Source organism: Phyllobates terribilis, unplaced genomic scaffold (assembly GCF_046119375.1).
Source record: "Phyllobates terribilis strain yellow unplaced genomic scaffold, ASM4611937v1 Scaffold_3502__1_contigs__length_77035, whole genome shotgun sequence".
In the NCBI taxonomy this organism is placed as follows: domain Eukaryota; kingdom Metazoa; phylum Chordata; class Amphibia; order Anura; family Dendrobatidae; genus Phyllobates; species Phyllobates terribilis.
In genome coordinates, this window is record NW_027366255.1 from 15,001 (window position 1) to 25,000 (window position 10,000).

The following is a 10,000-nucleotide window of genomic DNA, read 5'->3' on the forward strand; positions in this document are numbered from 1 at the left end:
AAAAAATTTTTGGGGACTTAGAAAATTTTTCAACTTTTGTCAGACTTCCAGACAGGGGAGCGTGTCAGTGCGCGCATCCGATTTCAGTTCCAGAGCGATTCGCGCGATGAGTCCTTGATACTTAGTTGTTTTTGCAAAATTTCTGACTTTTTGGAAAATTTCACAATTTTGTGAAAACTTCCACAAAATGAGGTTCTAGTATGTTAGAGGGCATCCCAGGAGGGCTCCAAAAGTGTGGGTAAAATATATATCCCACAGGGGGAAAATTGAAAAAAAGTTGAAAAAAAAAATTTTTGGGGACTTAGAAAATTTTTCAACTTTTGTCAGACTTCCAGACAGGGGAGCGGGTCAGTGCGCGCATCCGATTTCAGTTCCAGAGCGATTCGCGCGATGAGTCCTTGATACTTAGTCGTTTTTGGCAAAATTTCTGACTTTTTGAAAATTTCACAATTTTGTGAAAACTTCCACAAAATGAGGTTCTAGTATGTTAGAGGGCATCCCAGGAGGGCTCCAAAAGTGTGGGTAAAATATATATCCCACAGGGGGAAAATTGAAAAAAAGTTGAAAAAAAAAATTTTTGGGGACTTAGAAAATTTTTCAACTTTTGTCAGACTTCCAGACAGGGGAGCGTGTCAGTGCGCGCATCCGATTTCAGTTCCAGAGCGATTCGCGCGATGAGTCCTTGATACTTAGTCGTTTTTGGCAAAATTTCTGACTTTTTGAAAATTTCACAATTTTGTGAAAACTTCCACAAAATGAGGTTCTAGTATGTTAGAGGGCATCCCAGGAGGGCTCCAAAAGTGTGGGTAAAATATATATCCCACAGGGGGAAAATTGAAAAAAAGTTGAAAAAAAAAATTTTTGGGGACTTAGAAAATTTTCACACATGTGTCAGACTTCCAGAGAGGGGAGCATGTCAGTGCGCGCATCCGATTTCAGTTCCAGAGCGATTCGCGCGATGAGTCCTTGATACTTAGTCGTTTTTGGCAAAATTTCTGACTTTTTGAAAATTTCACAATTTTGTGAAAACTTCCACAAAATGAGGTTCTAGTATGTTAGAGGGCATCCCAGGAGGGCTCCAAAAGTGTGGGTAAAATATATATCCCACAGGGGGAAAATTGAAAAAAAGTTGAAAAAAAAAATTTTTGGGGACTTAGAAAATTTTTCAACTTGTGTCAGACTTCCAGAGAGGGGAGCATGTCAGTGCGCGCATCCGATTTCAGTTCCAGAGCGATTCGCGCGATGAGTCCTTGATACTTAGTCGTTTTTGCAAAATTTCTGACTTTTTGGAAAATTTCACAATTTTGTGAAAACTTCCACAAAATGAGGTTCTAGTATGTTAGAGGGCATCCCAGGAGGGCTCCAAAAGTGTGGGTAAAATATATATCCCACAGGGGGAAAATTGAAAAAAAGTTGAAAAAAAAAATTTTTGGGGACTTAGAAAATTTTCACACATGTGTCAGACTTCCAGAGAGGGGAGCATGTCAGTGCGCGCATCCGATTTCAGTTCCAGAGCGATTCGCACGATGAGTCCTTGATACTTAGTCGTTTTTGCAAAATTTCTGACTTTTTGGAAAATTTCACAATTTTGTGAAAACTTCCACAAAATGAGGTTCTAGTATGTTAGAGGGCATCCCAGGAGGGCTCCAAAAGTGTGGGTAAAATATATATCCCACAGGGGGAAAATTGAAAAAAAGTTGAAAAAAAAAATTTTTGGGGACTTAGAAAATTTTTCAACTTTTGTCAGACTTCCAGACAGGGGAGCGTGTCAGTGCGCGCATCCGATTTCAGTTCCAGAGCGATTCGCGCGATGAGTCCTTGATACTTAGTCGTTTTTGGCAAAATTTCTGACTTTTTGAAAATTTCACAATTTTGTGAAAACTTCCACAAAATGAGGTTCTAGTATGTTAGAGGGCATCCCAGGAGGGCTCCAAAAGTGTGGGTAAAATATATATCCCACAGGGGGAAAATTGAAAAAAAGTTGAAAAAAAAAATTTTTGGGGACTTAGAAAATTTTCACACATGTGTCAGACTTCCAGAGAGGGGAGCATGTCAGTGCGCGCATCCGATTTCAGTTCCAGAGCGATTCGCGCGATGAGTCCTTGATACTTAGTCGTTTTTGCAAAATTTCTGACTTTTTGGAAAATTTCACAATTTTGTGAAAACTTCCACAAAATGAGGTTCTAGTATGTTAGAGGGCATCCCAGGAGGGCTCCAAAAGTGTGGGTAAAATATATATCCCACAGGGGGAAAATTGAAAAAAAGTTGAAAAAAAAAATTTTTGGGGACTTAGAAAATTTTCACACATGTGTCAGACTTCCAGAGAGGGGAGCATGTCAGTGCGCGCATCCGATTTCAGTTCCAGAGCGATTCGCGCGATGAGTCCTTGATACTTAGTCGTTTTTGCAAAATTTCTGACTTTTTGGAAAATTTCACAATTTTGTGAAAACTTCCACAAAATGAGGTTCTAGTATGTTAGAGGGCATCCCAGGAGGGCTCCAAAAGTGTGGGTAAAATATATATCCCACAGGGGGAAAATTGAAAAAAAGTTGAAAAAAAAAATTTTTGGGGACTTAGAAAATTTTCACACATGTGTCAGACTTCCAGAGAGGGGAGCATGTCAGTGCGCGCATCCGATTTCAGTTCCAGAGCGATTCGCGCGATGAGTCCTTGATACTTAGTCGTTTTTGCAAAATTTCTGACTTTTTGGAAAATTTCACAATTTTGTGAAAACTTCCACAAAATGAGGTTCTAGTATGTTAGAGGGCATCCCAGGAGGGCTCCAAAAGTGTGGGTAAAATATATATCCCACAGGGGGAAAATTGAAAAAAAGTTGAAAAAAAAAATTTTTGGGGACTTAGAAAATTTTCACACATGTGTCAGACTTCCAGAGAGGGGAGCATGTCAGTGCGCGCATCCGATTTCAGTTCCAGAGCGATTCGCGCGATGAGTCCTTGATACTTAGTCGTTTTTGGCAAAATTTCTGACTTTTTGAAAATTTCACAATTTTGTGAAAACTTCCACAAAATGAGGTTCTAGTATGTTAGAGGGCATCCCAGGAGGGCTCCAAAAGTGTGGGTAAAATATATATCCCACAGGGGGAAAATTGAAAAAAAGTTGAAAAAAAAAATTTTTGGGGACTTAGAAAATTTTTCAACTTTTGTCAGACTTCCAGACAGGGGAGCGTGTCAGTGCGCGCATCCGATTTCAGTTCCAGAGCGATTCGCGCGATGAGTCCTTGATACTTAGTCGTTTTTGGCAAAATTTCTGACTTTTTGAAAATTTCACAATTTTGTGAAAACTTCCACAAAATGAGGTTCTAGTATGTTAGAGGGCATCCCAGGAGGGCTCCAAAAGTGTGGGTAAAATATATATCCCACAGGGGGAAAATTGAAAAAAAGTTGAAAAAAAAAATTTTTGGGGACTTAGAAAATTTTCACACATGTGTCAGACTTCCAGAGAGGGGAGCATGTCAGTGCGCGCATCCGATTTCAGTTCCAGAGCGATTCGCGCGATGAGTCCTTGATACTTAGTCGTTTTTGCAAAATTTCTGACTTTTTGGAAAATTTCACAATTTTGTGAAAACTTCCACAAAATGAGGTTCTAGTATGTTAGAGGGCATCCCAGGAGGGCTCCAAAAGTGTGGGTAAAATATATATCCCACAGGGGGAAAATTGAAAAAAAGTTGAAAAAAAAAATTTTTGGGGACTTAGAAAATTTTTCAACTTTTGTCAGACTTCCAGACAGGGGAGCGTGTCAGTGCGCGCATCCGATTTCAGTTCCAGAGCGATTCGCGCGATGAGTCCTTGATACTTAGTCGTTTTTGGCAAAATTTCTGACTTTTTGAAAATTTCACAATTTTGTGAAAACTTCCACAAAATGAGGTTCTAGTATGTTAGAGGGCATCCCAGGAGGGCTCCAAAAGTGTGGGTAAAATATATATCCCACAGGGGGAAAATTGAAAAAAAGTTGAAAAAAAAAATTTTTGGGGACTTAGAAAATTTTTCAACTTTTGTCAGACTTCCAGACAGGGGAGCGTGTCAGTGCGCGCATCCGATTTCAGTTCCAGAGCGATTCGCGCGATGAGTCCTTGATACTTAGTCGTTTTTGGCAAAATTTCTGACTTTTTGAAAATTTCACAATTTTGTGAAAACTTCCACAAAATGAGGTTCTAGTATGTTAGAGGGCATCCCAGGAGGGCTCCAAAAGTGTGGGTAAAATATATATCCCACAGGGGGAAAATTGAAAAAAAGTTGAAAAAAAAAATTTTTGGGGACTTAGAAAATTTTTCAACTTTTGTCAGACTTCCAGACAGGGGAGCGTGTCAGTGCGCGCATCCGATTTCAGTTCCAGAGCGATTCGCGCGATGAGTCCTTGATACTTAGTCGTTTTTGGCAAAATTTCTGACTTTTTGAAAATTTCACAATTTTGTGAAAACTTCCACAAAATGAGGTTCTAGTATGTTAGAGGGCATCCCAGGAGGGCTCCAAAAGTGTGGGTAAAATATATATCCCACAGGGGGAAAATTGAAAAAAAGTTGAAAAAAAAAATTTTTGGGGACTTAGAAAATTTTCACACATGTGTCAGACTTCCAGAGAGGGGAGCATGTCAGTGCGCGCATCCGATTTCAGTTCCAGAGCGATTCGCGCGATGAGTCCTTGATACTTAGTCGTTTTTGCAAAATTTCTGACTTTTTGGAAAATTTCACAATTTTGTGAAAACTTCCACAAAATGAGGTTCTAGTATGTTAGAGGGCATCCCAGGAGGGCTCCAAAAGTGTGGGTAAAATATATATCCCACAGGGGGAAAATTGAAAAAAAGTTGAAAAAAAAAATTTTTGGGGACTTAGAAAATTTTCACACATGTGTCAGACTTCCAGAGAGGGGAGCATGTCAGTGCGCGCATCCGATTTCAGTTCCAGAGCGATTCGCGCGATGAGTCCTTGATACTTAGTCGTTTTTGCAAAATTTCTGACTTTTTGGAAAATTTCACAATTTTGTGAAAACTTCCACAAAATGAGGTTCTAGTATGTTAGAGGGCATCCCAGGAGGGCTCCAAAAGTGTGGGTAAAATATATATCCCACAGGGGGAAAAAAAAAAAGTTGAAAAAAAAAATTTTTGGGGACTTAGAAAATTTTCACACATGTGTCAGACTTCCAGAGAGGGGAGCATGTCAGTGCGCGCATCCGATTTCAGTTCCAGAGCGATTCGCGCGATGAGTCCTTGATACTTAGTCGTTTTTGCAAAATTTCTGACTTTTTGGAAAATTTCACAATTTTGTGAAAACTTCCACAAAATGAGGTTCTAGTATGTTAGAGGGCATCCCAGGAGGGCTCCAAAAGTGTGGGTAAAATATATATCCCACAGGGGGAAAATTGAAAAAAAGTTGAAAAAAAAAATTTTTGGGGACTTAGAAAATTTTCACACATGTGTCAGACTTCCAGAGAGGGGAGCATGTCAGTGCGCGCATCCGATTTCAGTTCCAGAGCGATTCGCGCGATGAGTCCTTGATACTTAGTCGTTTTTGGCAAAATTTCTGACTTTTTGAAAATTTCACAATTTTGTGAAAACTTCCACAAAATGAGGTTCTAGTATGTTAGAGGGCATCCCAGGAGGGCTCCAAAAGTGTGGGTAAAATATATATCCCACAGGGGGAAAATTGAAAAAAAGTTGAAAAAAAAAATTTTTGGGGACTTAGAAAATTTTTCAACTTTTGTCAGACTTCCAGACAGGGGAGCGTGTCAGTGCGCGCATCCGATTTCAGTTCCAGAGCGATTCGCGCGATGAGTCCTTGATACTTAGTCGTTTTTGGCAAAATTTCTGACTTTTTGAAAATTTCACAATTTTGTGAAAACTTCCACAAAATGAGGTTCTAGTATGTTAGAGGGCATCCCAGGAGGGCTCCAAAAGTGTGGGTAAAATATATATCCCACAGGGGGAAAATTGAAAAAAAGTTGAAAAAAAAAATTTTTGGGGACTTAGAAAATTTTCACACATGTGTCAGACTTCCAGAGAGGGGAGCATGTCAGTGCGCGCATCCGATTTCAGTTCCAGAGCGATTCGCGCGATGAGTCCTTGATACTTAGTCGTTTTTGCAAAATTTCTGACTTTTTGGAAAATTTCACAATTTTGTGAAAACTTCCACAAAATGAGGTTCTAGTATGTTAGAGGGCATCCCAGGAGGGCTCCAAAAGTGTGGGTAAAATATATATCCCACAGGGGGAAAATTGAAAAAAAGTTGAAAAAAAAAATTTTTGGGGACTTAGAAAATTTTTCAACTTTTGTCAGACTTCCAGACAGGGGAGCGTGTCAGTGCGCGCATCCGATTTCAGTTCCAGAGCGATTCGCGCGATGAGTCCTTGATACTTAGTCGTTTTTGGCAAAATTTCTGACTTTTTGAAAATTTCACAATTTTGTGAAAACTTCCACAAAATGAGGTTCTAGTATGTTAGAGGGCATCCCAGGAGGGCTCCAAAAGTGTGGGTAAAATATATATCCCACAGGGGGAAAATTGAAAAAAAGTTGAAAAAAAAAATTTTTGGGGACTTAGAAAATTTTTCAACTTTTGTCAGACTTCCAGACAGGGGAGCGTGTCAGTGCGCGCATCCGATTTCAGTTCCAGAGCGATTCGCGCGATGAGTCCTTGATACTTAGTCGTTTTTGGCAAAATTTCTGACTTTTTGAAAATTTCACAATTTTGTGAAAACTTCCACAAAATGAGGTTCTAGTATGTTAGAGGGCATCCCAGGAGGGCTCCAAAAGTGTGGGTAAAATATATATCCCACAGGGGGAAAATTGAAAAAAAGTTGAAAAAAAAAATTTTTGGGGACTTAGAAAATTTTTCAACTTTTGTCAGACTTCCAGACAGGGGAGCGTGTCAGTGCGCGCATCCGATTTCAGTTCCAGAGCGATTCGCGCGATGAGTCCTTGATACTTAGTCGTTTTTGGCAAAATTTCTGACTTTTTGAAAATTTCACAATTTTGTGAAAACTTCCACAAAATGAGGTTCTAGTATGTTAGAGGGCATCCCAGGAGGGCTCCAAAAGTGTGGGTAAAATATATATCCCACAGGGGGAAAATTGAAAAAAAGTTGAAAAAAAAAATTTTTGGGGACTTAGAAAATTTTCACACATGTGTCAGACTTCCAGAGAGGGGAGCATGTCAGTGCGCGCATCCGATTTCAGTTCCAGAGCGATTCGCGCGATGAGTCCTTGATACTTAGTCGTTTTTGCAAAATTTCTGACTTTTTGGAAAATTTCACAATTTTGTGAAAACTTCCACAAAATGAGGTTCTAGTATGTTAGAGGGCATCCCAGGAGGGCTCCAAAAGTGTGGGTAAAATATATATCCCACAGGGGGAAAATTGAAAAAAAGTTGAAAAAAAAAATTTTTGGGGACTTAGAAAATTTTCACACATGTGTCAGACTTCCAGAGAGGGGAGCATGTCAGTGCGCGCATCCGATTTCAGTTCCAGAGCGATTCGCGCGATGAGTCCTTGATACTTAGTCGTTTTTGCAAAATTTCTGACTTTTTGGAAAATTTCACAATTTTGTGAAAACTTCCACAAAATGAGGTTCTAGTATGTTAGAGGGCATCCCAGGAGGGCTCCAAAAGTGTGGGTAAAATATATATCCCACAGGGGGAAAATTGAAAAAAAGTTGAAAAAAAAAATTTTTGGGGACTTAGAAAATTTTCACACATGTGTCAGACTTCCAGAGAGGGGAGCATGTCAGTGCGCGCATCCGATTTCAGTTCCAGAGCGATTCGCGCGATGAGTCCTTGATACTTAGTCGTTTTTGCAAAATTTCTGACTTTTTGGAAAATTTCACAATTTTGTGAAAACTTCCACAAAATGAGGTTCTAGTATGTTAGAGGGCATCCCAGGAGGGCTCCAAAAGTGTGGGTAAAATATATATCCCACAGGGGGAAAATTGAAAAAAAGTTGAAAAAAAAAATTTTTGGGGACTTAGAAAATTTTCACACATGTGTCAGACTTCCAGAGAGGGGAGCATGTCAGTGCGCGCATCCGATTTCAGTTCCAGAGCGATTCGCGCGATGAGTCCTTGATACTTAGTCGTTTTTGGCAAAATTTCTGACTTTTTGAAAATTTCACAATTTTGTGAAAACTTCCACAAAATGAGGTTCTAGTATGTTAGAGGGCATCCCAGGAGGGCTCCAAAAGTGTGGGTAAAATATATATCCCACAGGGGGAAAATTGAAAAAAAGTTGAAAAAAAAAATTTTTGGGGACTTAGAAAATTTTTCAACTTTTGTCAGACTTCCAGACAGGGGAGCGTGTCAGTGCGCGCATCCGATTTCAGTTCCAGAGCGATTCGCGCGATGAGTCCTTGATACTTAGTCGTTTTTGGCAAAATTTCTGACTTTTTGAAAATTTCACAATTTTGTGAAAACTTCCACAAAATGAGGTTCTAGTATGTTAGAGGGCATCCCAGGAGGGCTCCAAAAGTGTGGGTAAAATATATATCCCACAGGGGGAAAATTGAAAAAAAGTTGAAAAAAAAAATTTTTGGGGACTTAGAAAATTTTCACACATGTGTCAGACTTCCAGAGAGGGGAGCATGTCAGTGCGCGCATCCGATTTCAGTTCCAGAGCGATTCGCGCGATGAGTCCTTGATACTTAGTCGTTTTTGCAAAATTTCTGACTTTTTGGAAAATTTCACAATTTTGTGAAAACTTCCACAAAATGAGGTTCTAGTATGTTAGAGGGCATCCCAGGAGGGCTCCAAAAGTGTGGGTAAAATATATATCCCACAGGGGGAAAATTGAAAAAAAGTTGAAAAAAAAAATTTTTGGGGACTTAGAAAATTTTTCAACTTTTGTCAGACTTCCAGACAGGGGAGCGTGTCAGTGCGCGCATCCGATTTCAGTTCCAGAGCGATTCGCGCGATGAGTCCTTGATACTTAGTCGTTTTTGGCAAAATTTCTGACTTTTTGAAAATTTCACAATTTTGTGAAAACTTCCACAAAATGAGGTTCTAGTATGTTAGAGGGCATCCCAGGAGGGCTCCAAAAGTGTGGGTAAAATATATATCCCACAGGGGGAAAATTGAAAAAAAGTTGAAAAAAAAAATTTTTGGGGACTTAGAAAATTTTTCAACTTTTGTCAGACTTCCAGACAGGGGAGCGTGTCAGTGCGCGCATCCGATTTCAGTTCCAGAGCGATTCGCGCGATGAGTCCTTGATACTTAGTCGTTTTTGGCAAAATTTCTGACTTTTTGAAAATTTCACAATTTTGTGAAAACTTCCACAAAATGAGGTTCTAGTATGTTAGAGGGCATCCCAGGAGGGCTCCAAAAGTGTGGGTAAAATATATATCCCACAGGGGGAAAATTGAAAAAAAGTTGAAAAAAAAAATTTTTGGGGACTTAGAAAATTTTCACACATGTGTCAGACTTCCAGAGAGGGGAGCATGTCAGTGCGCGCATCCGATTTCAGTTCCAGAGCGATTCGCGCGATGAGTCCTTGATACTTAGTCGTTTTTGCAAAATTTCTGACTTTTTGGAAAATTTCACAATTTTGTGAAAACTTCCACAAAATGAGGTTCTAGTATGTTAGAGGGCATCCCAGGAGGGCTCCAAAAGTGTGGGTAAAATATATATCCCACAGGGGGAAAATTGAAAAAAAGTTGAAAAAAAAAATTTTTGGGGACTTAGAAAATTTTTCAACTTTTGTCAGACTTCCAGACAGGGGAGCGTGTCAGTGCGCGCATCCGATTTCAGTTCCAGAGCGATTCGCGCGATGAGTCCTTGATACTTAGTCGTTTTTGCAAAATTTCTGACTTTTTGGAAAATTTCACAATTTTGTGAAAACTTCCACAAAATGAGGTTCTAGTATGTTAGAGGGCATCCCAGGAGGGCTCCAAAAGTGTGGGTAAAATATATATCCCACAGGGGGAAAATTGAAAAAAAGTTGAAAAAAAAAATTTTTGGGGACTTAGAAAATTTTTCAACTTGTGTCAGACTTCCAGAGAGGGGAGCAT